General features: G+C 38.5%; 1 long non-coding RNA gene across 3 annotated transcripts in view; it reads right to left on the bottom strand.

Annotated features, from left to right (window-relative positions):
• The window catches only part of LOC147577308 (uncharacterized), a 433,319-nt gene that overhangs the window by 390,131 nt on the left and 16,241 nt on the right, over positions 1-26,947 (bottom strand). For all 3 annotated transcript variants that reach the window (XR_015240136.1, XR_015240139.1, XR_015240135.1), the window contains exon 2: positions 11,184-11,278. This is a non-coding gene — a long non-coding RNA (uncharacterized LOC147577308). The remainder of the gene's footprint in view (positions 1-11,183; positions 11,279-26,947) is intronic.

Genomic DNA, 26,947 nt, shown 5'->3' with positions numbered 1-26,947 from the left:
AAGAATTCTACACCTGAATAAGAGAGGTATTCAGTGTATTCAATGATATATTGTTGAGTTTATTCTCTTCTTTTCCCATATCTCTGAGAAAGCTTCCATTCCCAAAGCAAGTACAAAGTAAACAGATTTGAAGACACATTTTATGTGATTAAAAATTTTCTCAATGATAGTTCCTCTTTTTTTTTTTTTTTTTAATTTTTTTTTAACATTTACTTATTTTTGAGACAGAGAGAGACAGAGCGTGAATGGGGGAGGGGCAGAGAGAGAGAGGGAGACACAGAATCGGAAGCAGGCTCCAGGCTCTGAGCCATCAGCCCAGAGCCCGACGCGGGGCTCGAACTCACGGACCGCGAGATCGTGACCTGAGCCGAAGTCGGACACTCAACCGACTGAGCCACCCAGGCGCCCCTCAATGATGGTTCCTAACCACAAGTGTATTAGTTTTGTATTTCTGTAGAACAAATTATCACACATTTAGTGACTTAAACAATACCATTTGTCACCTCACATTTCCAGTAGGTCAGAAGTTCAGCAGGGCATCGTGGGTAATCTGCTCAGGGTCTTGCAAGATTAAAATTTAAGTGTCAGTCACACCACATTCTCATCTAGAGCTTGGGACCCTCTTCGAAGCTTATTCATGTTATGGGTTCAACTCAGTTCTTTTTGGTATAGGACCGAAGTCTCTATTTTCTCACTGGCTTTCAGCCAGAGGGATTAGATTTTAGCCATGTGCCCTCCTTTTCTCACAACTTGGCAGTTAGCTTGTCTTCAAGACCAGCAGGAAAACATTTTACAGGTGCTTTACCTTCTTTTAAAGAGCTCATTTGATGAAGTCAGGTCCAGGATAATCACCCTTGTGATCAACTCAAGGTCAGTTAGTAACCCAACCATGGGAAGGTACCCCCTCACATTCCCTGTCCCCACTTACACTCCAGGGAAGGGGGTTTTAGAAGGCCTATGCACTAGGGGACAGAATGTTGGGGCTGTTTCAGAATCCTTCCCACCACAACAAAGATGAGCATTTTGCTGCTTGAAGAAGTAGTTACAATGGTCACTTTTACTTCACAGCTCTGAAGAGGGCATTGCCTTCCCTTAACTGGAAACATCACTGTCAATACTGCACTGTCAACACTACTTTGAAATTCGGCTTTTGACACTTCAGGATGACTATTCCTTCAAACTAGAATTTTTAAAAAAGATTAACTGCTTCTATTCCATTCTTTAATATGTAAGCCATAAGCAATACACTTTGACCTCCACCCATGGTGTTGTAGCCCAGTTTTCCCCGCAGGCCTGTTGTGCTCGTGGTTCTGAAGCTGGCAGCAATAATGACTTTTCCCTCATTAGGCTCGTTCTTAAGTGTGGCTCTGCCTTTTTCTTCTGGAAACTTAGCAGTTTTCTCTAGCCTTCCCAATTATCCAGTGAGCTACTTAATAACCTTTATTATATCTATTTCAGCTAAAAGTAGCCAGAGTGAATTCCATTATTTGGAAACAAGAACATTGACCAAGATCATAATTAATTGCAGATGTGGTGATAGACAACAGATATTTTTTAGGAAATGAGAATGTATGGCTGCTTATCTTATATGGTCAGGTGAAAAGGCAGTGAGAAACCAGACCATGACAGCAGTAGAGAGAAAGTTATTTAAATTATCACTCGATCAAGGAAGGATGAGGAGCCTATCAATGGCAGGACTTTGGCAGGGACCAAGTGATTGCAGGATTGCAGTTGTACCAGAGTAAGCAGGCATATGGAAGAAAAGACTGAAGATCGTCTGGATGCTTCTAATTGTGATGGGAACAAAAAGACAGTGTGATGGTTAATTTTATGTGTAAGCTTGGCGAAACCACGGTACCCAGATATGTGGTCAATGTATATGTATAAACATTATATGTATACGCACGTACACAGCCTCTCTCTCTCTCTCTCTCTCTCTCTCGTTTCTGTTTCTCTCAAGAACTCTAATACAGACAGGCTTAAAGTTTGACCATGATGACCTGGATCAAGTTGCAGTAACAAAACTATATATGCCCTTAAAAAGAATGCCTTACTGGGTGCCTGGGTGGCTCAGTCAGTTAAGTGGCTGACTTTGGCTCAGGTCATGATCTCACTGGTTTTTGAGTTCGAGCCCCACATCAGGCTCTTTGCTGCTCGCTTGGAGCCTGGAGTCTGCTTCTGATTCTGTGTCTCCCTCTCTCTCTCCTCCCCCACTCACATGCAGTCTCTCCCAAAAATAAATAAACATTAAAAAATTAAAAAAAAAAAAAGAATGCCTTACGTGGCCACAGACTATTATAACTGAAAATATAACACACAGGGGTATCCCATGAATTGCTGAATTACACCAGTTGATTTCACAGTCTCATCGCTTCTCTTATATAAAAATGAAGGTATTTAGGAAGAGTAGTACTACTCCTCAGACCCCTAATAATTAGAATGAGACATATGGGAAGAGTCTGCTGATTTACAATACTCCAAACATCCTAATTTCACAAAGCCATTTCTGATCTGTCTAATAAGACAGTTCCTGCCTTTCTTGAATTCCATGTAATGGCCTAGACAGAGGCAATTATTTTATAAGGGAAATATACTTCTCCTCACTCTCCTCCCATGAGAATCCTCATTGCCTACAGGCTTATAATTACAAATTTCCAGAGGCCTATTACAAAGCCAAACCAGAAAAGAGAAAGCTTATACACATGAATATGCACACACAAAAGTAAGCAAAATTTTGCTAATTTGTATCAGCCAAAACTTGGGAAATAACATGCGGGAATGGATTTTGACCATGCTTGAGGTAGGCAGATTTTCCAATGATGGCAGAACAATATCTTCCATCCCATATACTCTCCTCTGGTGTTCCTTTCATCAAGAGTTGAATTCTCTTATTCCTTCCCCTTGGATACGAATGGGCTTGAGGCAAAAGTGAAGTTATGTAAAGTCATGCAACTTCAAGGCTGGGTCATAAAGAGCAACACTTTCCACCTGGCCTTCTTTTTTGGAGTTCTTACCCTTGGAATCTAGACACCATACTGTGTGGAAGTCCAAGAAACTATACGAAGAAGCCTCATGTAGCGCTCCTAGTCCCTGGCCTCAGCTGAGGTCCCAGGGAGAGGCTTAGCATTAATCACCAGACAGGTAAGTAATCAGGTCTTCACTTAGCTCCCTACCACATCCCAGCTTTCGAATCCTTCCAACTGAGGCCTCAAACTGTCATGGAACAAACATGACCTGTCCGCACCATACCCTCTCTTAATTCCTGATGTTCAGAATCCATGAGCTTAACAACAACAAACTTTATGGCACGGAGTTTGGAGTAGCTTGTTACACAGCACTAGTAACTGAAACCACATCCAGACCAATGAACATAAATTCAGATTGGTCTGAGTTACTGATATGAGTATACGTATCATAGACTCTAGAGTCAGTATGCTAAGTCAAGTAGTTAGAGTTCAAAGTGTTGCTCAACTGGTTCACTGAAATCTGAATTCAGTAGTGGTCTTCCCTAAATGAAGACATAAAAGAAGTTGTGTGATATTGTAAAGAGGAAGAAATACAAAGATTTGGGATAAATAAGAATGTTGGTGAATATTTATAATTTGCAAACTACACACACACACACACACACACACACACACACACACAAGTGACCCTCGAAAGAGCCCAGAAGAAACTCTTTTCACCACGCCATTGAAAAATGCATATGTGAGTGGAAAGCCAACGTCTTTGAAAAGTGCTATCCTCTGTGGGCAAGGGACACTATCATGGAAATGGGCTCTCTGATTAGCAGATCTTTGGTTAATCTAGTAGTAGTTCTTAACTTCAAAAGAAAATGTGAACATGGTTATGGTAATAAGCAATTGGGCCAGCACAATAATTATATGATTCATAAGAAAGTGACCTTTGACAGTGCTAATTGGCCAAGACATCTCCAGTACAAAAACATAAGAGCAATTCACTATAATCCTTTTTGATAAAAAAAAAAAAAAAGTAAATAATGACATAACAATAAGAGCTTCAGAATTCTGAAGAACAAAGGCATAAAACAATTTGCCATGACAGAGTCCAAACCCAACCAATTCCAGATCTGAGTAATTTCAGACCTGGAAGACTATCAGTGAAGGAGGGAACCCAGAAAACCCTTGAAAAGAGACCCTAAAATGGCCTCGCATGTGTTTTTCCAGCATTCTCCAATGGGATCTGCAGCCATTTTCCAAGGATGAGACAAAAAAAAAACACTTTTGGGGATTACTGAACATTGGCTCTGATCCAGTTAATCAATGAAAATCTAAGCTTTTACTAAGGCCTACTGGTCAGAATGCAAGCTAATGGGAGCCAGGTGATAAGTGAGTTTTGTGGACTTAGTCACTCTTAAAGTGGATCTGGGGCTTCCACAAAAACATCTTGTTAATACTTTCCCAGTTCTCAAAATAGAGTTTGAATAGAAATACTCAGCAACTGGAAAACCCCCCATATTGGCCTTTGACCCCCGTAATAAAAGTTTAAATTATGGTAGAAATGACCAAATGCAAGTCTCAAAAGGTATCTGTGCTCCCAAAATGTTGAATGAAAGGCAGTACCATACATCTGGGGTAATCACAGAGATTAATGTCATCGTTTGACCATTATCATATTCTCATTGAATATACCTATCTGACCTTTGCAGAAGATAAAAGGATCTTGCACAATGACAAAGAATTATTTTACATTTATTTGGGCTGTCACATGATAAGGATGCTATAATTTGGTAGAAAAAATCAATTTAGACCCTGGGTTGTAGCTGGAATGTAGTTATTGATCTGACCAGTGTTTTTTTTCTCTGTCTCAATAAACAGAAAACACTAGATGTAGTTTGTTTTCACCTGGCATGAACAGATGCACACCTTCACTGGCTTCCCTACCTAAGAGCAATGTGAACTCACTGTACCATAATTTAGTCCACGAAATATCACAGTGGTCTGTAAACTGACAACTTTATGCTAATGCAACTCAGTGCATAGGAAGAGTAAGTACCCTGGATGTGTTCACAATATATCACATATATATCAAAAAAGATATGAAAAATACAGAGACCTATTACTTCGGTGACATTTCTACAGACAAGTGATCTCAGAACTTCTTGAAATGTCGCCACCAACGTGAAAGAAAAGTATTGCACTATACATCCCCTATTACGAAGAAAACAAAGCTCTGCTTGCTCAAATCTTTGGTATTTTGTAGAAAATACACATGACATTTGTTTATGCTTCTCCAAGTAATTATCTGGCCGTCTGAAAGTCTTCAAGCTTTGAGTATGGTACAGAGCAATAGAAAATTCTCTAGAAGATCTATGTTATAGTACATATCCTCAAATTTCAAAGTACAGTATCTTTTTCAGTTAATAACTATAGCATTTTCCCTTTGACAAACCCTTGGTTTGCTATTGGACCCTGGTAGAGACTGAATGTTTAAGAGCGGTATACCATGTGACTATAGACGTTAACCTGCCCACCATGAATATGTGTTATCTCATCTACTGAGCTACAGTCAGCTATTCCCTGCAGCATTCTATCATCCCTACGAAACTGTTTATATTTGAACAAGCTCAAGTAGGTCCTGAAAACACAAGTTGCAAAAGCAGATGAGTCACATTCTCAGTGCATCTACTCCTGCCAAGATGCTATTATTCTCTCAAACCCCCCCTTGCTTCAGTACGAAATCTCTATGACTAGGTGACTGAGAAGAAAAATACCCCAGTTTGCTATCAACTCCACTGGACATGACAATACTAAGAAGCACCCTATAGGAACCTCTATGTTATAGAGGTATTCTTCGGGCCCGTATCGTGTAGCTGTATTTTGTGTCCCTTTTAATGCAGCTCAATCATCTCTCCTATAGAAGTGGACTACTATATCATGACAATCTCATTCAGGGGTGACCTGATGGTCAGTATAGAAAAGTAAATATTCCCAACAGACAGAACTTCAAACAGTACTCATTATGATCCATTTATGTGGAAAGGGAGATGAGCTACAGGTCTACATTAATTTATGGACAATAGCTAATAATTTCATCGGAGAGTCAGGGATTTGGGGAGAATAAGGTTGGAAAATTAGTGATAAAAAAGGATTAGAGCAAAGGTGAATCTAGACTTTTAGACTATTTTACAGTTTGAGAAAGTTCATGTCCCATGTGAATACACAAAAAGACTGACACCTTACCTAGAAGGTGTCAGTAGATGGTTGGACAAGAGGACCTGCCATGTGGGTTTGTTAACCTCTTTCCACAGTCACTCAGTAATTATTGAAATATAATATATATATATATATATATATATATATATATATATATATATATCTTATAAAAAAGTGGTCATTGTTTCATGCATGAGCTTAACAACTTAAATTTCCTCTCCCCTAGATGTCTAGATATTACTTCTCCTGAGTGCCCAGTTTGAAAGCAACAGTGAACAAACATGAGCCCTGCCATATGGTACCATACCCCAAAAGGAATAACCAGCCACCTGATGGCAGGTTAATTACACAGGGCCTCTTCCAACATGGTGAGTGTTGGAATCTGTCCTCCCTGAAATTGATACATTCTAGATATAGATTTGTCTATCTTGTCTACCGAGCTTCTGCCAGCAACACCATCTGTGGACTTACCAAATGCTCACTTGCTGTCACTATAATTCACATAACATCGCTTCTAACTAGGGATCTTATTTTATAGAAAAATTATCAGGACATTAGATTGATGTATTTACAATGCATTAAGATTTCCAACCAGAAGCAGTGAAATCACGTATTCAAGATTTAGTTTTGGTGCTTATTGGGAGATACCTTACAAAATTGAGATGAGATCTTGAAGAATATAGTATATGTGCAAAATAGTCACCAATACGTAGTGTTTTTTCAGCCACGGCCAGAACATATGAGCTTAGGAACAACAAAGTGAAAATGGGAGTGGCACTTCTTACTATTCCCTTAATGGCCCACTATTCCCTTATATTTCACATCCTTGCCACTGCAAACTGCACTGGGTTAAGGATCTTGATACTCACAGAAGGAATACTTTCACCAAGAAACACAACAGCGTCTCAAACCACTTAACAAAGCAGACAAGAGGATTACTATGTTGGTTTCAGGGTTAAGCAGGTTTAAAAAGGAAGAATCACTACTACACAGTGTAAACATAAAACAATATTTCCTAAACACAAAGATTCCCATAGGTGTCTCCTTAGTATTTCCACGTGCATTAGTAAATATTAACAGGAAACTAGAGGTTATAGAGACTATAGAAACTAGACCCTTATAGAGACAGAACCAGCAGGGGCACAAATCCTGAGGAATAGGATTCCTATTCTTCCTAACTAAAGAGCCCCAGTTAACTGAGCCAATACTGAGCTAAAAATAAAAGTAATTGGAATGATTAGTTGTTGATGAGGAAAGTTACACACATCAACTGAAGACAATCTGCAAAAAGTATAACAAGTTTTCTGCTTTACCCTTGCTTTATTTAGTATATTTTGGCAGTATTTACTTTACAATTTAGTCCACATATTAAAAATATCAAGGAAAGTGGCTCAGTTGGTTAAGCATCTGACCGTTGGTTTTGGCTCTAGTCATGATCTCATGGTTCATGGGATTGAGGCCCGCATCAGGTTCTGTGCTGATAGCATGGAGCCTGCTTGAGATTCTCTCTCTCTCCCTCTCTCTCTCTGCCCTTCCCCTGCCGTCTCTCTCCCTCTCTCTTTCTCTCTCTCTCTCTCTCAAAATAAATAAAAATAAACTTAAAAAACTACTTTATTAAATATATATATATATATATATATATATATATATATATATCTCCATTAAGGGATATATAATGAAGGGGATATAATGAAGGCCATTAAGGGAATAGTAAGAAGTGCCACTCCCATTTTCACTTTGTTGTTCATATATATATATATATATATATATATATATATATATATATATCAAGGCAGAATTGAGGAAACATACCATCATTACATATATTAAACCTAGAAAAGATTATTCTAAATAATCTGAGAATCTCCTCATCTAGGAAGAAGGTGAAGATTTTGTTTGTATGAGAAATTGCACCTTATTAGGTAGGAACATAGTTTTTGTTGCTATTGTTGTTTTAAGTCCAGAAAATGGATATATGTCCAAATAAAGGGTGACATTTGTCTATCTTGACTGCTCAAAATATTTTCAATATTCTCCTTGCCTTTGATTGTTTCCTATCTTGTAAAACTTACTTTCCCAGGTGGAGTCCCAAAAACTACATCTTTACAGACTCTTTTCCAAACAGTACAAGCCATGTTATCTGGTTTCTGCCATGTGGGAAAATAGGATCTGCATGGGGAATTCACTTTTTGATGGTGTGAATGGCACCAGAAGTAGAGGTGGTGATGGAGGCTTTCTCTCTAATCCATGAAATATGATTTGGGAGTCAGTGGTAGTGACAATTTCCTCCACGGAACAGATCTGTGGCTTGATTCCGGTGTCCGTGGTGGTGACAAACGACAACTCTCTCAGTCCAATTCTGTGGTGTGCCTCAAAGTATCATTCCTGGAAGCTTAATCTATTTTTCCAACTCTCCCCATGACCCTGTGTAGGGGACCCTATAGTTTATCATTTGAACTAAGACACATTTGGGAGGGAAAGGGGATGCTGTTAATAATGTCAGGGATGAACTAGAATTACACTGAACAGATGAGTTATACAGTAACTCTAATGCTGTGATTTACTTCATACATTTTGCTATTTGAATTAGTCAGAACAGACTTCTTTTTTTTTTTTTTTTAACTAGGAACCCTAACCAAGATATCATTGGATTTTTAAGATTATAAAATGAGTTAACAATATAAGTGGACCCTGTGTACTATATTGTGCCTATATAATACAGGGAGAATATTCTATTGTATAAATTCACAGAGCAAGTTCAGATTAATTCAAATTCATAGTATGTATTATATCAATATTAGTTGACTTAATTTAGCCATATGCTTGTTGCCTAAAGAACCATGACTTACACTGATGTTCTATGTCCTTAATGAAGCCTGGGGAATGGAAATAAAGTATCTTGTGATGTTTTTATAGTGATTCACTAACATGTAGGTGAGTTAACATAGTTAAATGCAATATTACTAGAATAGACTATACACTTTAAGAATCTTAAAGTTAATGCCCATGTTAAAATTGTCATTATCTAGTTTCTATGTAAGTTGATATTTTTATGCTATAGACATATAGCTATATGTATATTATTCTGTCCGATAAATACAAGCATTATACTATAATGCTAGTAATGTCAGAAATCCTAAAAAAAAACAAATATCAGTTTCATTCATCATTCCAGTATCTTCATTCAAAAAAAAACTACCAGTTACTGGCACTTTACTTACTCATTCAGCAATTCATATAGGCACTAGGCTAGCAGCTGAGAGGACAGTGATGAGCCAAACAGACATGATCTTAGACACATGAGTCTAGGAGTCACAAACAGGAAATGCAGCAATCAAATCATAATACAAATCAATATATGATTACATATTGAAATCAGTGCTGCAAAGGAAATGCATATGATGCTCTGAGGCCCAGAGTATGTGGCAAGTCGGGGAAGATCTTTCTGAGGAAGTAGCATTTGAACAGACACCTGAAAATGACAAGACAATAACTAATTGGGAGTTGGTGTGGGTGAAGAGGCAGCTCTAGACACAGAGGAAGCATGTAAGAGGCTATGAAGCAAACCTGGGCATGTACTTCTTTTCAAAGCACTGAAAGGAGATCTGTGCAGCTGGAGCTGAGAGCTAGGGCAAGCGGGACCTCGGGGACACTAAAGGCAGTGGCCACTCCCACAAGGCCTTGGGGAAATGAACAGGAAAAAGGCCTTGCCCAAGTCCCTTCTCCTATTCTAGTGCATTAGATAGGTCACTAGCAGCATTAAACAGAACACCAGGAGCACAAATGGTTCTGAGAGAACAAATATGGTTCTGAGAGAAAAGCTGGTGCAGGAATTCTACCTGAAATCCTAAAAAAAGCAGAGAGAGATGGCGAGGGAAACTCACACCAATGTCCTTGTGGGAAAGCCCAAATTAGGAGTCCAGACCCCAAACCATCAACACCAAAGATGACATTTAGTTAAAGATGTCAGACTGAAATATATAACTACCTAGCCCCTCTTTCCCAAATCCCTCAGCCTACAGAAAATAATAATAATAATAATTTTCACTTATAAAGGATAACTGTGCTGAAAACAAAACAAAACAAAACAAAACAAAAAAAAAAAAAAAAAAAAAACCAACACCCATATTATCACCTAACAGGAAATTCAAGGAAGAACAAAGTAGATGGGAAATTGAAGGGGAATAGAGCCAGTAAAACCAAAACAAAATAAACAAAAACCCCACCCAGCCTAAAACACAAACAGGAGAAAAGCATCTCAGTAAATTTGTAGTTTATAAAAATTGTTTATAATCAAAACTACCATTGAAAAGAGCTTTGTCTTCACTGTCCTTTTTTGCATATTTAAATGTAGTGCCTTATGCACGTATCATGTCGGTAAAAATTTGGGGAGGCCAGGGGCGCCTGGGTGGCGCAGTTGGTTAAGCGTCCGACTTCAACCAGGTCACGATCTCACGGTCCGTGAGTTCGAGCCCCGCGTTGGGCTCTGGGCTGATGGCTCAGAGCCTGGAGCCTGTTTCCGATTCTGTGTCTCCCTCTCTCTCTGCCCCTCGCCCGTTCATGCTTTGTCTCTCTCTGTCCCAAAAAGTAAATAAACGTTGAAAAAAAAAAAATTAAAAAAAAAAAAAATTTGGGGAGGCCAGGGTCTTCTAGGGGGTTAGAACACCTGAAAAAACAGCCCCGAGAAAGTGATCTCCAATTCATCCATTCTTACAGTAAGCACTCAGGAATGTGCTGGGGTGGTCACGAGTCAGTTTGCATCTGGTGAACATTAGAAACTTCACCAAAGTCCCCAGAGCAGTTGAGAGTGATCAAAAGGGAGCAACAACCTCTGAGTAATAGCAAAACGACCTCTTAAAAACCCTTCAGAGTCCTCTCTGTCAACAGGTGGTGCTACCAGCAGCCAGACACCCCGGTGGGAGGCCACAGTCAGGTAAACTGTCACTCCAACAGGGAGACTGCTGTTGGGCCTTTTGCCCCCAGAACTGTATGGACAAAGCGACATACCTTTTCTTCCCCCAGATGAGGAAGTTGTGTTGTACACCTGAAATTTTGTTGTCTTCCAGTGAACAAAATCATCTTCATAAAAAGTACACAATCACCTGTTTAAAAAAAAATGAAAAATTATCCTCAGAAAGCTCTTGAGAAAGGGCCACATTGCAGACACTCGAAATATCTCTTAACCACCCAGCACAAGTGACTTTTCCTTGTTGGAACAGAATATTTCCTTGGTTAAACACCTTACATTTAGAAGCCATGTGGTAAAAGACAAAGCTATATATTTAATCATTATTGTCACAACAAATGTTGTGAATGCTTTTACTGCAAGAGGTGTGTGGATGCCAAATATGATGGAAAGAACAACAGATTTACATTTCCCATCTGAGATTTGCGTGTACTGGGACAAGCCTGCTTGAACAGAATGACAGGCAAAATCATCTGTCATATTTAAAATTTTATTTTTCTTTCTGTTTCCTCTACAATGTAATTGAATTCTGCAAAATTAAGTATTGGTATAATATAACTCCACTGCAAAAATAAGAGCCATTCCAGACAGACCCTAAGCTTAGAGGCAAGAAAAAAAAAAAGCGAAGTAGCTTCGGCACAACTGTCTGAGTGGTTCATTAAATTGCGGTGTTTGGATACACTGTACCAGTCAGCTTTTCCTCTTCCCCTGAAAGTGGGGAAAAGCGGCTACTGCTGTGTGTCCCTCGACCACCAGCACCAACAGCAAACAGTGTGCCTACTGTACGAGTGCAATGAGTGTTAGAGCTGGAGAAAGAAGAAAAGCAGTGAAGTAACTCCAAACCCCCACACTGGCAGGAGAGAAAGAAAGAAAAAGGAAAAGGAGACTAGATAAATCAGGCACTTGTCTCCAGTACAGAATTTTTAGATGTTGTCCAGTAAGGTGGGTTTTCCGACACCAGAAGATCTAATTGGGGCCAGAAAAGCAGTGAAGAATGCCAGATAATTTAAGTTGCCAAAAAGTGATGGGGAGCCCTGCCCTCACATCCAAGATCAAGTGATTCACAGGGGCGCCTGGAGGAATAAGTCACTGAAGCATCTGAGTGGTGATCTTGGCTTAGGTCATGATCTCACAGTTCATGAGACTGAGCCCCATGTCAGCATAGAGACTGCTTAGGATTCTCTCCTTCCCTCTCTCTCTGCCCCTCCCCTGCTCATGCATGTGCTCTCTCACTCTTGCTCTCTCTCCCTCTCCCTCTCTCTCTCTCTCTCAAAATAAATAAATGCCTTAACAACAACAACAACAACAACAAAATCAAGTTATTCACAGAGAAATTCACAGACTGCCTAGACACACGTCCTGCCCAAGCCTCAAAGAGCACTGACAATCACTAACATTTGGGAAAACAATGACCAAAAATCAACTTAAGGAAAATTATCTTTCAAACAAATAAGAAATCTTATAAGTTAAAATATCTCCTTAGCAACCTTCCAGATATCTAATGCTATATAACAAACTACCATCCTGTGGCTAAACACAAGCATTTTACTATATTTCACCATTTGTGAGTCAGGAAATTGGGCAAGTGTCAGTGGGGTGACTTTTCTATTCTTTGTGTCATCAGCTGGGCTCACTTGATTACATGCAGCTGACAGATAAACTGGGCTAGAGTTTCCAAGACAGATTTATTCACATGCCTGCTGCGGGTGGCCGGAGGAATGGACTTAGCTGGAACTGTCCAACAGAACACCTACAAGTTGCCTCTTAACATGGCAGCTTCAGAGTAGTAAAACTTCCTACAGGATGGCTGGCTTCCCCAGAGCAAAGATTCCAAGAAACCAAGAAATTACAAGTGAAAGAGTCTTAGGACCTAGAATGTCCTTGGAAATCCAAAGACTATCATGCTGCGCACATTCTAATGGTCAAGCATAACTAAGGCCACACCAGACTCAAAGGTAGAGAATGAGGGCCCACCTCTCATTGAGAGGAATAGCAAAGAATTTGTGACCATGTTCAATGTATCACAGGCAGATAGTTTCCACTTATGGCCAGGATGAAATATATGCAAGGTCAATATACAAAATCCACTTGCATTTCTATTAACAACAAATAAGGAAATGAAATGTAAATAACACCATTTAAGGTAGCATCAAGACACACAAAAATGCTTAATGAAGTATATGCAAGACTTATATTTTGAAAACTATGAAACTGCTAAGAGAAATTAGAGAAATCCTAAATAAATGGCCAGATACACGATGTTCATGGCTTGCAAGACTAAATACCGTTAAGATGTAAATTCTTCCTAAAATCATTTACAGATGTAATGTAGTCTCAGTCAAAATTTTAGCAGATTTTTTTGCATAAATTGATATACTGATTCTAAACTTACATGGAAATGAAAAAGACCAAGAATAATCACAGCTATTTTGAACAATAAAATTGGAGGACATACACCACCTGATTTCAAGACCTACTATAAAGCAAAAGTATGATATTGGCATAAAGATAGATGTAAAGATCAACAAAACAAAATTGGAAGTCCAGAAATAGACTTAAACGTATATAGTCAGTTCAATTTTTACAAAGGTGCCAAAGTAATTCAATAGGGAAAGAATAGTCTTTTCAACAAATTTGCTGAAGTAATATTTCCAACTGGGAAAAAAAAAAGAACCTTGAATGATTCCTTGCATCATACACAAAAAGCACCAACCATAAAAGAAAAAAATTATAAATACTTCATGAAAGTTAAAATTTTCTATTCTTCAAAAGACAGTGCTTTTCAAAAAACATTAAAAAATAAGAAAATAAAATAGTTAAGCCACAGATAGGGAAAAGCTATCTGCAACACGTATAAAGGTCTTATAACCAGAATCTTTAGAAATCAATAAGAAGACAAATGAGTCCATTTAAAAATGGACAAAAAGGTTTGAACAGGTATCCCAAGGAAGACATATGAATGTCCACAAAGCACACAGAAAGATACATGACATCATTACACATTAAGGAAATGCATATTTAAACCATAATGAAATACATGCCTATAGGTAAAATTTGAAAGCCTGAAAATAATAAATGTTGACAAGGATGTAGAACAAATGTAACACTCATACATTGCTGGTATGAATGAGAAATAGTAGAGCTACTTTACAGTACCATTTGGCAGAATCTTATCAAATTAAACATGTATTTACCATACAACCTAGCAATTTCACCCCTTGGTATTTATCTAAGAGACATAAAAGCATATATCCACAAAAAGACTTGCAAGTGAATGTTCATAGTAGCTTCATTCATAATAACCCCAAACAGGAAACAACCCAAGCGCCCATCAAATGATAAGGTGATAAGGAAATTGTGACACATTCATGTGATGGAATACTACTCAGAAATAAAAAGGAACTAACTACTGCTATATGCAACAATACAGATGAATCACACAGACATTATGAATAGCAAAAAAAAAAAAAAAAAAAAAAAAAAAGCTAGAGGGATGCCTGGGTGGCTCAGTTGGTTAATCGTCCCACTCTTTGATTTTGGTTCAGGTCGTGATCTCACAGTCATGAGATCAAGTCCCACATCAGGCAGTCCCTACTTAAGATTCTTCCTCTCCCTCTTCCTCTACCCCTCCCTTGTTCACTCACACACACACACACACACACACACACACACATACACACTCACTCTCTCTCTCTCTCTTAAAAAAAAGCTAGATATAAAAGACTACATAGTATATGATTCTACTTATGTAAAGTTCTAGAACATGAAAAATGAATATATATTGATAAATTGCAGATAAATGGTTGCCTGGTATGAGGAGAATGGGGGAGTATTGACTGCACCAAGGAACAAGGAAACTTGGAAGTGATGGAAATGTTCTATATCTCAATTGGAGTAGTATATATTCTATACACATGAATGTATATGTTTGTCAAAACCCATCTGTTTAAAATACGACTGTTTTGTTGTATGTACGTCATACCTCTATAAAGTTGAGTTTTAAAAAACAAAAACCTTTATTTTCTAAATAAGAAAAGTGTATCTCTGAAATTAAAAGTTCAATAGGGGAGATAAATACGGAATATAGACTCAATCGAAGATCAAATCAGTGAAATAAAAGATCAAAATGCTTATTAGCCCAAAAGTTCATGGCAATCTCAAATATTATAGAGTAGCAGGATATTTTGGAAAACTAAAAGTTTCCAGCAGTCATCAACAGAAGTTCTATAAAGAGAAAATAGAGAGGAATAGTTTTTTTTGAAGAAAAATACCATTTCCCAGGGCTGAAGAAAGGTAAGAGGCTTCACACTATAAGTACCACTGGCTGTGGAGAAATCAGGACAAAGGAAAAAAAATAATTTTTTTAATTCCAACATAAATACTGGTGAAATTTTAGGATTCTCAGGAAAACAAGTAAATTCTAAAAGCTTTTAGACACAAAACAACCTACAAAGGAACACAGATTGATGGGAATCAGATTTCACACTGGCGACACTGACTGTTAGAGAAGACAACAGTATTCTGGGGGAAAAATGATTTGTAGTCTAAAATTTTGAACCAAGTCAAACCAGCATCCACTTAGGAGCATAGACTAAAGATATTTTCAGACATACAAGAACTCAGAAAAGTCACCCTCCTGAGGCTTTTGCTGAGTATCTCAGATCTTTCCACTTATTTCCATTTCCCCTTGATTTATTGCTGCCTAGTCTCTCTGCCTCTGGTCCTGGCCCATCCCATACCTTTTTCACTTTGTAGCTGAGATGATGTTTTTAAAAGGCAAATTTCATCATTTACTCCCCTAATAAAACCCTTCACTTAATTTCTTCTCCACACTCATCTCCATCCCCTCTCCTTTTCCTCCAACTACTTCTGATCTCCTGGGAGCCCTTTCTTCTCCCCCAGTTCTCTCTGAGCTATAGTCCCTGAGTCTCTAGAATGTACCATGTACCTTTGATTACCTTTGCTGGGGAATGCTCTTCCCCTGCCTCGTTCCTCATCTTTCTTCAGGTCTTTCGTGGTCTTGAAATTAGAAAAGGGTTCATGTGCTCCATTTCCTCAGAAAAGTGTTCCATGGACCCTCATTCCCATCTCTGCCCCTCCAGCAGATTACATACTGATCCTAATAGCACCTGTACTTTTACTCATGATCATATTAATTATGTAATATAGCTATAACTAAATATGTATTTGTATAATTATTTAATGTCTTTTTTTCTCCCAATAGACAGTAAGCTCTACTGACGTAGTCTCATTTTCCTATAGTTATGTGGGTGAGGATGCTGTCTGTCCCTAATACTCGTTCTTCCTTCACTAGGAACAGACTAGATTTTTCAGCCTCCCTTGGCTATGTGCCTACATTCTGCCTAATGGGATATGAGCCCAGCCTGTGGGTTGTACACTTAAAGGATACAGGTTTGATCTTCACTTCCCCATTTCTCCTTTCTGCTTGCTAGTAAACCATCATAAACCTGACTAAGGTCAAAATCTTGGGGACAGATAATCAACAAGGCACGAACAAGTATCCCTGACTCTGAGGGTCACCTTGTACCAATCCTGGAATGATAGTCCTAGACTGTTACATGAATGAAAAAATAAAAATACTTGACTAGATTGCCAGACCCCAGTCTGAAAAGTACCACTCCTTCTCCCAAACAAAAAAACTCTAGAATTGCCTCTTGTTTCACTTATGATTTCTTATACACTTTCTCCTCTCACTCATGAGTACCATAAATATTTATTATATTCAATGGTCTATTTATATAATCTTTCAATTTTTTATTATCCAGTTATCTAGATGCCCTCTATAAGACCCACTGCTTCCACATTATCAATCTTAAATTATAATGGGGAAAGAGGATGTAACAGCAAAATACCTTCTTATAAGTTAGATTTGGAGTCCTAAATGTGTCCTCACCTCAATGAGAGATAGGCTAGCCATGCCAAAACAAGAAAATTTGAAGTCAGTATAGAAAGGTCTTGGGGTGCCTGGGTGGCTCGGTTGGTTAAGCGGCCGACTTCAGCTCAGGTCATGATCGTGCGGTCCGTGAGTTCGAGACCTGCATTGGGCTCTGTGATGACAGCTCAGAGCCTGGAGCCTGCTTTGGATTCTGTATCTCCCTCTGTCTCTGCTCCTCGCCTGCTTGTGCTCTATCTCTCTCTGTTCCTCCCCTGCTTGTGCTCTATCTCTCTCTGTCTCTCAAAAATAAATAAATGTTAAAAATTTTTTAAAAATGTCTTAGCTGTATCTTGAGTTTCAAAGGACATTGGCAAGGACACATTCACACATAGATGTGGCAGTTGTTTAAGTGTAGATATCCATGGAGGATTGTACTAGTTCCTTAAGTGATCTACCTACTTCCACAATGAACACCTCAAATCTGTATGCCAAAATGATCTAACTGAAAATTTGATCATGTCACTTACCCTACTCAAAATCCTTCACTGGATTTCCATTGCTCTTGGGATAAACACCAAGACCCTCAGTGTGGTTTGCCAGCCTCTGTAGGATCGTCTCTCTGCTTCTCTGATCTTCGTGCCTCCTTCTCCCTTGCTCTCTGAGTGACAGCCACATTTGCCTTCTTCAGTTCCCTCCAAAGCATCAAACCTTCCCCCTAAAAAGCAAAAAGTTATTCCTTTTGCTTGAAATGTTTTTCTCCCTCGTGCCTCCCTCCACTGATTTAACTCCTACTTAGCTTACTTAACTCAAATGCCACATTTTTAGGAAAGCAAGCCTTGCATAAGTCTTGAGTTACATTCCCCCATACTTTTCATAGAACTTATAGAATTTGGATTATCTACTCGTAAGCATATTTGATTCAGGCATTTCTCCTTTATTGGCCGCAAGACTCATGAATGCAAAGGCCATGTCTATTTTGCACACCATTGTATCTCATGGCTTATGAGGGGATTTAATCAATATTGGTTGAATAAACTGAACAAATATGTGATTTGTAAGGTAAGGGTAAAGGCAGTCCTGCCTATCTTTTCCATCAGCCTGCTATTAGGGCCTAGAATTCTCTCCATTGTTTTAATATAATCTAACATGCATTAAGGGTTTCTGAAATTTAACTATTAAGACTGAAATACATGCTTCTAAGTCTCTGTTTCCACCTGTAACTGCCAACTAGAAATAATGTGAAAGAGCAATGCCCTTGGCAATTTTAAGCAAACCCCTACTTGCATACATAATGTTCTCGGGTGCAAACTCAAATGTGGAAAGGGGAAGGAGAGGCTTACAAGAGGAGAAGGTACCATGGGGCAATGGTTATGAGCTCAGACTCTGCAGCTAGACTCTTTGGTTTTGAGTTTCTGTCCCATGGCTTATGAGCTACTAGTCGTAGGCAGTTTTCTGTCCTCATTGTGCCTCAGTTTTCTCAGTTGTAGAATGGAGCTAAATATTATGTGCCTTGGAGGCTTATGAGGATTCACTGAACTAGTATTAATAAATTTCTTGGTACAGTGTCTGACAGAGGATAAGTGTTATATAAGTGTTTGTAGGCAAAGCATATTACATGAGAGATTCTCCTCTCAGAGTAAAGGTAAAGACACAGTGCTAGTTACAACAATCAGGTGCAACTTCAGAGGATATAGGTCAGGTCTACCCACTTCTCACCATCCTCAACATGTTGCTTTGGGTGAAGGAGTTGCGTCATGTAGGCATTTTTTATTATACACAGATGTCTTCCAGGAACTATAAATGGAGAACTATTTTACCACAGCCAGTCTTCTTAGCAAGGTCCAAGTACAAGGCATAGAGGACATACTTTAATAAACAGGGGTTGGAGAGAAGTAGTTAATTTAATGCAGCAAGTATTTACTGAGAATGGCAGAGACTAGCTAGTTGTTGCCCACCACCCATGTTCTTGCTGTCCTTGGCACAGTGCTGGCCTGCATGGCCCAGGCCCATTGCAGCTAGGAAGGGAATGAAGAGTTTTCTTCAGTGGATTGTGAGCAAGGCGATGAGTGGTACTTTAAAGCCATGATGGTTAAAAGTAGGTGTCCCACTCACCTTTCCCCAAATCTGAGAATCTTCTGGAAGACTCCAATATACTGCCTGGAGTAGAGCACCTCCTCCAATTCCAATGCAATGTTTCCCTTTGTTATGTGAGTTTAAAATAGAGCCTAGGAGTTATTTCAAGAGAGCTTCATTACTGAGAAGCTTGATGAATGGCTTTATATTTAAAAACTATAGCTTACACTACAGATTCATATTAGACTATTATGGGAGCAAGAGACAAATTTTTATTGTTAAACCACTGAGACTGGGGGCCATTAGTCACGGCAGTTAGTGTACTCCAATACCCAAGGAATAGGCCAGGTACTCCAATCCATTTATGTAACTTAGTTTCAACTAAGGTTTCCATGACCATTATAATCCAGACATGCTATTCAAGTCTCAAGTGTTCCCCCAAGATTTCTGGGATATCTGTGAAGGTGTAGTCTTTTTTTTTTTTAAGTAGGCTTCATGCCCAGTGCAGAGCCCAACATGGTGCTTGAACTCAAGACCCTGAGATCAAGACCTGAGATGAGATCAAGACCTGAGATGAGATCAAGAGTTGGACGCTTAACCAACGGAGCCACCCAGGCAACCCTGAGACGGTATATTCTTATGCTCACCTCTGGCACTGTTCTCTTGGTTCTGCAGATTTAGAACTTACTCTGGCCATTTCCCAAGTGCTTTCTTTATTCTCAGTAGTGTCTAACATAAAATTCAACCTCTACTCAATGTCCACCTCCCTCCCCTTGCAAATTCCACTCTCATGATACTTTCATATCCTGCTGACTTTACTGAATATGGGAGAACAGTGAGATAGTACAGGCATTTACCTTGTACTATCCACAGAGCTTCAAACAGAACAGCAGACATTCTGTTTGACATTCTCTTGAGCTCTACTCCACCCAATGAAACAACGAGAGATAATCCTCAAACTCACTAGAACCTTTTTATTTCTTAACACTGCCTTTGACTGCCCCAATTGTGAGAACATCAATTTTTTTTCCCCTGGAGTATGTACTTCAGCAGTTTTAATTTCATGAAATTCATTTCTAAAGTCTCTCAGGCCCTTCTTTGCAATGCCAAATTCATTAAGAATTCAAATTCTCACTGCAAGAAGATTCTTTGTGTTTCAAGATCCTTTGCACAGAAACACCAAAAATACATAATCACTCCCACAGGAGGTTTATGGTCTCATGGAAAAGAAAAACACAAATAATTATAAATCAGAGTATATGATTACACTTCACAACCAGGCTACTTTGTTCATACCCCACAGGATTCTGGGAGGAAGGAGCAAAGCTACCATGGCTCCGTTCCACTCTGTTCACTAACATAGATCTCTGAGCTTTGGGGGAATTAAAAATCATTTCCCTTCACAAAAGGAGAAGGACCTTTGGCCTACAGCTTTTTAACTTCATGACAGTCTTCCCTCTCCCCATGGAGAAAGAATTAAATTGTAACTCTCCACTGTGACTCCTCAAATAGTAAATTGAGGCTATAAAGACAATTCCATTCAAGGTTTCTTTTTGTAATGTGAGCTTAAATTGGAGCCCTGGAGTTATCTTAATGATACTTTCTTTGCTGAACAGTATTGTGAATGGTTTTATATTTAATACTAGCTTTGTTATTGAAGTGATAGATAAATGACTCTCAGTAATAGTAACCTTCGGTGCTTCAGTTCTGGTATCGTACATTTTAAGTAAAGTGCAATGCAGAAAACAACTCAGCACCGTAATAGTTTGATTTCAGTGTATTGCTGATTCTGGGCCAAATGGTTTAGTGCATCACATGACATAAATTAGAGTCAGAGTGCAGAAGAGAATATTGAGCACTTATAATCACCCATTATAGGGCTGATAGTTGATAAAAAGAGTTAATTCATTTTCATTGTAAGTAGCCCCTGAAAATGCTATCACATCATAGGAGTATGATATAGATACTATCATAGTAATGTGATCTCTGAATGAAAGGCTCATATTTTTATTAGAATCTCATGGCTAAACACATCTTAATTGATAAATTGAAATAATAAGGCTTTTTCCACTTAAGATGATATATTTTTAGGTCTCAAATGCCTTGTTTTCTCTTTTATCCTTTAAAATTAATAGATAAAATCTTCATTTTACTGTAGTCATAAAGAAAAGTTAAATTCTATTAGTATTTACTTTTAAAATAGAACATAGACTCTAAGTTTTCTCTCTGATTCACTGGCTTTATTTCTTTTAAGTGGAAGATGTAAAGATTTAATACAAAACTGAGGTGAGTTAGAAATATTTTATCAGCACTAATATTTGAGGATGAAAAATGAAAATACTACATATGCTTTCTCAGCCTTCTATATTAGCCTCATTGAATTGATATTCAAAAACAGCTGAAAACAGATCTTAGATGAACTGTGTGTACTAAATTATTATTGGTTGACCGTACCTTTGAATCAGTATATTATGTTTTACTCTCCCTGAAAGAGCTGAATTCCAATAAACTTTTTATGTTAGCATATTCCCCATAGAGTTAGAGAGCTGGACCTGCCAACAGTGTGGATATTTTTCTAGCATCTATAAGACTATCTGGAATAAAATCATACATTTTCAGAACCGCAAGTGACTTTGGACTCTTCAATTATTACTTAAACAGCCCGCTTGCCATTTGCCAGATGACATCTGTTTGGACACCAAGAAAAATTTTAATCAGGCTTTGAAAAAGAATAAAATGGAATTTTTAAACCAACATTTTGATAAATTAAACAATAGGTAAGTCAATAAGAAGCAGCAGAAGTGAGATTATTTTATTATCTTGGTTTAAATATGCTTTTTAAAAATGATTCAAGAACCCTTGTTTTTTAACTTACTGAATTGCCCAGTTTTTCTTGTGTTATTACGCACAAACTGCCTAGATGCCGAGGCAACTGCATTGGGACCCCAGGGAGATAAGGAGGGGAAAAAGGATGAAGTACCTCCAGCAGAGAAGAACGCTTGAAAGGTAACCTGTTTGGGGCGCCTGGGTGGCGCAGTCGGTTAAGCGTCCGACTTCAGCCAGGTCACGATCTCGCGGTCCGTGAGTTCGAGCCCCGGTCAGGCTCTGGGTTGATGGCTCGGAGCCTGGAGCCTGTTTCTGATTCTGTGTCTCCCTCTCTCTCTGCCCCTCCCCCGTTCATGCTCTGTCTCTCTCTGTCCCAAAAATAAATAAAAAACGTTGAAAAAAAAAAAAAAAAAAAAAAGAAAGGTAACCTGTTTTAGTGGGTTCCAGTCTGCAATGCATCGGAAATACTCAGAGAGTTTCTGAAAATGCAGATTCCCAAGTCTTGCTCTGAAGATCTAGATTCAAAAGTTCCAAATCAAGACCCAAAATATATATTAAATTTCTCAGGTAACTCATGATAACTTGACTTGTTGCACCTCATCTTAGTCCAGTTCCCCATTTTAGAGTATCTGAAAATGGTTTTTATACAGTAATTAAAGTTGTAATTAAACTCTCTCTATCCCACGGATAATAATTATTCTAACTAGCAACCAGAATTGAGATTGAAATCGATATACCATGGATTCTCACATCCATGTTCCTTTGATGTTATTGTGCTTAAAGAAGAGAGGAATGAAGGTATCATGGGGTAAACACCAAGCACAGATGTCCCAGCTACATGTTTGACCCTTGGATAGTCCTAATATCTGCTCTGGAGGATTTGATTCAGCCACTAGGATTAATGAAAACAGTGGCAAATTGGAAACATATTAATTAACAAACAACAGGATATTTGGCACATAAATTATAGTACAAAGTTATGGTACGAGGGAAAATATGTATCTTTAACAAAGATAATGTAGATGTATACTTGGCACATAAAAATATATTTACAAAATATATGCATACACAGAAAAAATCTGAAGGGTATACCTAAAAATATTGACAGTGATTTTCTCTGAGTGGTTTTCTCAATCAGTGGTAGTAAAATCATGGAAATGTTTCTAGAATTTGCTAATCACAGTTCACATATTTTGACAACAATCACATATTGATTGTAATCAATGTACACACAAATACAAATCCAGAAGTTTTATGGCTTTAAAGGCAACATGTCATAGTTCAGTGATTCTGCTGAATCAAAGTTCAGTCCAACAAGAATAAAGATGATGAAGAGGTTGCAGATTTTTTCCACTTTTCTGTGGGCTATTTTGTGTATGTGTCCTGTAAAAGTGAAATAAAATTATGCATAATGTATATATTTAAATTAATCGTGTATTTGTTGAGAGTCTGTGTTTATGTGAAGACTGTTTCACAGTTCCTAACATATAAATGTTAGCATCACAATAAATATTAGTTTCCCTTTCCCTTAGGGATTTTGCTTGGTGGTTTAGAAGGGGCTATAATGTTACAAATGTATAGCAGTTTTTTATAGGAGGAAAGAAGAGAGATTCTGTAATTGACCTAATATTAGATCTACAGTTCTACCGAAGACCTTGCCTTCTACTGTGTTTATTAATAATTTAGCTATCATGGTGTACAAAGGAAGTGGAGTGTATTTACAGAGAAAATATTGAAACCTCCGTTGAAGATAAGGTTATACAGTCTAGCAATAAAAACGTGTGCATGTGTAATATATTACTATCTTTTCCGTGTTGATTGCAGCTCTAGTAAGTCGAAGGTGGCTATTTCTTCTATAAAACAGGGTGTGATGGAAAGAGCATTTGCTGATTTCATGATTCTTGTCTCTGCTACCGACTAGTTCTGTGATCTTGGGTAACAGATAAACGTTAAGTTCAGAGTTCAAAACAAATCTAACACCCTCCATAGGAAGTGCCACGTTTAAATGTATGTGTTTCTACACAGTTGCAAGTATACGTTTACGTATGCAGTATGTATCCATAAGCTAAACACACAAAGTTCTTATAATACGTTCTTTGTTTGATGTTTGTTTTATTTCAGTAACATCTACACCTAACATGGGGCTCGAACTCATGACCCTGAGACCAAGAATCGCATGCTCTTCTGATTCAGCCAGCCAGGCGCCCCTCTTTTAACATATTCTTAAACTGAGAATTTCAGAGCCCATAAACTAGACTTAGCGCTCTTTTATAGGCCATCTAAAAATAGATCATTATCTTTGGTTAAGTCAGATGCCCCGGAACATTAAAAATTAAACATTAAGACTAGAGGGATGACAGCACAAGGTGCTTTTCATAATCCCTACTTCTTATTGCTTTAGGCCTTTTCTGCTAGTTTTCTGATGGTAAGTACACCATGCTGAGGCATGAGGCAAATTGCTAGGTTGGGGCTGTGATGTAGTGGTGTGGGTTCCCTATTCTGAGGGTAGAGCTTTAGATACCCCAAGGCACCTGGGTGTATTCCAGGCCCACGGTCCCAGTGGTGATAATAACTAATATTTATTGAGTGCTTATTGTTTGTCGAATCCTGTGCTAAATATTTTATATGAATTAACACATTTACTCTTAATTTTCTTGATGAGAAAATGAGGCAGTAAAAAGTTAATTAAACTGCCTAAGTTTACTCAGCTAATGAGAGGCAGAGCCAGGATTCTACCTTAGGGCACCTGAGTCTAGAACCATACCCTTAACAGTTTCCTGCACAGCCTCTTCCGTACACTTTTTTATTTTTTCATCTTTTTTAACATTTATTTATTATTGAGAGACAGACAGAGACAGAGCATGAGCAGGGGAGGGGCCGAGAGATGGAGAGACACAGAATCTGAAGTGGGCTCCAGTCTCTGAGCTGCCAGCACAGAGCCCGATGTGGGGCTTGAACTCACAAGGAGTGAGATCATGACCCGAGCCGGAAGTTGGACGCTTAACCGACTGAGCCACCCAGGCACCCCACTTTTTTTTTTTAAGTAAGCTCTAGGCCCAGTGTGGGGCTTGACCTCATGACCCTGAGATCAAGAGTTGCACATGCTACTGACTAAGCCAGCCAAGCGCCGCCCCCTGCCCAGTTTCTTCTGATATTACTGCCAAGCTCCAAAGGCCGGCTCTTATATTCTCATTTTATTCACAAAATCTGCTTCTGGATATGTACTCAACAAATACACCTAAATAATGAATAAATGATATCAGTGTTTCTCAAATCAGTTGCAAGGTATTTTGCAAATGATTTGTTTCAAATGATAAAGTACCAAAGTTTCAAACCGTCAAAAAATAAAATACAGCAGAATCAAGGTTGAATGGGGAAAACAATGTTGTCATTCTTTACTGCTTTGCCTTTTGATGTCATAATAAACAAACCCAAATAACTCGTGGCTTAACACGTAAGAGTTTGTATCTCACAACATGTCTAATGTCAAGTTGAGCAAGTCAGCAGGGCATCTGTCCTCCATACAGGGCCTCACAACACACACCGCACAGGCTGCTTCCACACGGCCCCACCAGCCCAATGTAGGACTCAGAAGAAAAGCTGCTAGGTCAAGCAGGGCTTTACACCTCAGCCTGAAGTGGCATCTAAATGATATGCCACTTCCACTCAGAAGTTATTGGCCAGAAATAGTTACACAGCCCCAACTATCTACATGAGGTCTGATAAGTACAGTCTTCTGTGTACCCAGGAGAGAACTGGATATAGGTAAGCCCAATAATGTCTTCCATAGAGAGAAAGGAATGGGTATTGAGTAGGTGCTGGGATTGCTCATAACCTTAGAAAGGCCTGTTGAAATGGGTCACACTGACCAGTGTTGCCTTAGTGGTAAGAGAGAATAAGGAGTGGGGAGACATAACTAAAAAGGCACATAATTAAAAAGGGGAGATGATGTAATTATGTCTCCTGAGTTGGAGAATTTGTACATAATTTGTCCTACATACATACAGAATGAAGAAAATTAACCTCACTGTATACAAACAAGACATTTTCGATGGGTTAAAGAGCTAAATGTAAAAAGAAATCTATACAAGTAGTTGCAAACACACAAAAACATAGAAATGTTTCCTTAGGCTAGAAAAGCCTATCTTAAGCAAAACAGGGTACAAAACCTATAGAGGAAAAAGACTGGTTTTTAATCACATGAAAATTAAAACTTCTCTTTGACGGAAGATACTGCCAAGTTGAAAGAAAATTGATACACAGGAAGAATATATTTTTTTCAACCTGTGAAACAGAAAAAAGAATGAATGATCAAATTACACAAGAAATCCTAAACACAAAAAAGACCACTAACAACACCACCACCACATTGGAGAGGAAATGCCAAGTGCCATTAAACTTATGAAAAGATACTTTACTTTAATAATAATCAAGAAAAACAAATTAAAACAGCAGTGAGGTATGTTAAACTAATCAGATTGGCAAAAATCAACATGATTAGTAAGAGTCTAGAAACATTGTACAGAATTATACCTTTCTGTATAATGTTAGTGGAATGTAGACAGCAGTACCTTTCTGAAGGCTACCACTAGTAGTCATTGAAATGTACTGTCCCGGGTGCCTGGGTGGCTCAGTCGGTTAAGCATTCAACTCTTGGTTTTGGCTCAGATCATGATCTCATGGTTTATGGGTTCCAGCCCAGTGTGGGGCTCTGGGCTGATAGCTCAGAGCCTGGAGCCTGTTTCAGATTCTGTGTCTCCCTCTCTCTCTGTTACGCCCCCCTTCTCTTTCTTTCTCTCTCTCTCAAAAATAAACATTAAAAGTAATTTTTTTTTAATGTACTGTCCTTTAACCCAGAGGTTCTACCTCTAGATTTTTATCCTCTACAACTTTGCATGTACACAACGCTACACAGGCAAAATATTCATTCAAGCATTATGTATAGTAAGAAAAAAAATGAAAACAACTTAAATGTTCAGCAATATGGGAACGGGAGATATATTATAGTGC

The sequence above is a fragment of the Puma concolor genome, chromosome C2 (assembly GCF_028749965.1).
Source record: "Puma concolor isolate L17-30 chromosome C2, mPumCon1.1.hap2, whole genome shotgun sequence".
Classification (NCBI taxonomy): Eukaryota; Metazoa; Chordata; class Mammalia; order Carnivora; family Felidae; genus Puma; species Puma concolor.
This window is presented reverse-complemented; position numbering and strand designations above follow the sequence as displayed.